At 26.4% G+C, this 2,500-nt stretch overlaps 2 non-coding genes across 2 annotated transcripts in view; both read left to right on the top strand.

The window, feature by feature from the left end:
* The first annotated feature begins 881 nt into the window (after positions 1-881).
* Positions 882-1,060, top strand: LOC137235571 (5.8S ribosomal RNA). Its single transcript, XR_010947986.1, has one exon. It is a non-coding gene; the product is annotated as a 5.8S ribosomal RNA (ribosomal RNA).
* Positions 1,061-1,509: 449 nt separating this feature from the next.
* The window catches only part of LOC137235549 (large subunit ribosomal RNA), a 4,026-nt gene continuing 3,035 nt past the window's right edge, over positions 1,510-2,500 (top strand). The window contains exon 1 of the ribosomal RNA XR_010947967.1: positions 1,510-2,500. This exon is cut by the window's right edge and continues 3,035 nt beyond it. This is a non-coding gene — a ribosomal RNA (large subunit ribosomal RNA).

The raw sequence follows: 2,500 nt of genomic DNA, 5'->3' as shown, positions 1-2,500 counted from the left end.
TGTTCTAAAATATGAAAACTTAAATGGGTGATGAAACAATATATATATGTGTTTTAAGCGACCTAGGCCGCGGCACAATATATTTAAATAAAGCCATAATAAAAAGCAACTAAATTGTTGCATATTATTATGCAATTAAAGGAATTGACGGAAGGAAAGAACAAAATGTTCTTAAATATTATTATTATAATAATAATATATAAAATAAATACTTACTACAATTAGGCACAGATAAAGCAGCAAAAATTTTGTTAGATGAACTTTATTATATTTGGGCTAATAAAGTCGATATATTTATACAGATGTGTTTTAAGCGACCAACGAAAGTAAGTGAGGTTTTCCTTACCTAGGCCGCTTACACAAAATATATTAGCGAAGCTCATATATATATAACTTGTTCACTTTCATTATTTAAATTGTTGCATGTGCAGTGGTATGATATTTATAAAAACAAAAAGAAAATGTTCAAATTTTGTTAGTTGAACATAATTATATTGGGCTTATAAAGTGTATATATTTATACATATGTGTTTTTTAAGCGACCAACGAAAGTAAGTGAGGTTTCCTTACCTAGGCCGCGGACACAAAATATATATACAAGTTCAATCATATATTATTGTTCTATTTCATTATTTGTAATTTTTCTATTTTTGTATTATAATACCCTATATAAACATTATATGGTTGTACTTACGATTTATTTAAAAATAAATAAAGGATAAGTTAATTTGTTTGCATTAACAATGTAAAAATTGTTTTTGTAAACTAAGACATACGCAACTGAAAAATGTTTGGGTAAAAATTGGATTATTTATTGATGTTTCAATAAATATGAAAATTTTAAAAAAAAATTGACATACAATTAAAAAACAAAAATTTAAAACTCTAAGCGGTGGATCACTTGGCTCATGGGTCGATGAAGAACGCAGCAAACTGTGCGTCATCGTGTGAACTGCAGGACACATGAACATCGACATTTCGAACGCATATTGCAGTCCATGCTGTTACGTACTTTAATTTATTTTAAAGTGCTGCTTGGACTACATATGGTTGAGGGTTGTAAGACTATGCTAAATAAGTTGCTTGATCTTTTAATTTTTAATTGAAAGATTTTAAAGCAAATGGTATATTATTGGATATACATAATCCATAATATGAATAGTCAAATTAAAATATATATAATAAAAATATATTTTCAAGAAATCCTCAAAATTAAGAAAAAAATCTTAGTATTCCTTAAAGCGAAAATAAACAAACAAACATACATTATATTATATAAATAATAATTTTGTTTATATTGGGGAACGTCTAGCTTAAAATAAAAATTTTTATTCTAGAATTGCTCCTTTATTTAATAAAACAAATTATAATAATATTTATTTTAATATCAATGTGTGTGTATAAAAATGAAAAATTTTTATCAAGGATGAAAAGATTTTTAAGTCTTAATGGATTTAAAAGAAAAATATTTGTTTTATATATATATAAAAAAAAAAAAAAAAAATTATACAACCTCAACTCATATGGGATTACCCCCTGAATTTAAGCATATTAATGAGGGGAGGAAAAGAAACTAACAAGGATTTTCTTAGTAGCGGCGAGCGAAAAGAAAACAGTTCAGCACTAAGTCACTTTGGTAAGCAAATGTGAGATGCAGTGTATGGAATATCTTAATATCTAGTATGAGAAATTAGCGATTTAAGTCCTTCTTAAATGAGGCCATTTACCCATAGAGGGTGCCAGGCCCGTATAACGTTAATGATTACTAGAAAGATATTTCCAAAGAGTCGTGTTGCTTGATAGTGCAGCACTAAGTGGGTGGTAAACTCCATCTAAAACTAAATATAACCATGAGACCGATAGTAAACAAGTACCGTGAGGGAAAGTTGAAAAGAACTCTGAATAGAGAGTTAAATAGTACGTGAAACTGCTTAGAGGTTAAGCCCGATGAACCTGAATATCCATTATGAAAAATTCATCATTATATATATAATATTAATTTATTAATATTATAAAAATAGTGTGCATTTTTTTCATATAAGGACATTGTAATCTATTAACATATAAATTATTTATCAAAAGATCATTGGCTTTAAGTTTATTTTAATTAATTTGCTTTATAGCTTATTAATATTAAATAAATGCCTAATGATTTGATAAAGTGTTGATAGATTTATTATATATAATGCTAAAATTCATTTATGAATTTTACAATAATTTTAAAATCATTGATTTTAATATTTATTGTATGCATTTATATGATTTACAATGCGAAAGATTCAGGATACCTTCGGGACCCGTCTTGAAACACGGACCAAGGAGTCTAACATATGTGCAAGTCATTGGGTTATTTTATATAAACCTAATGGCATAATTAACTTAACTTAAAATATATGGGATTAATTTTTAGTCTATTTTAATTATAGTCTATTAATTCAATCCCGGGGCGTTCTATATAATTATGTATAATAATAATTTATTATTATTTATACCTCTAATT

The sequence above is a fragment of the Eurosta solidaginis genome, chromosome X (assembly GCF_040869045.1).
Source record: "Eurosta solidaginis isolate ZX-2024a chromosome X, ASM4086904v1, whole genome shotgun sequence".
Classification (NCBI taxonomy): domain Eukaryota; kingdom Metazoa; phylum Arthropoda; class Insecta; order Diptera; family Tephritidae; genus Eurosta; species Eurosta solidaginis.
Note: the sequence above shows the minus strand (reverse complement) of the source record. Positions and strands in the feature narration are given on the sequence as shown.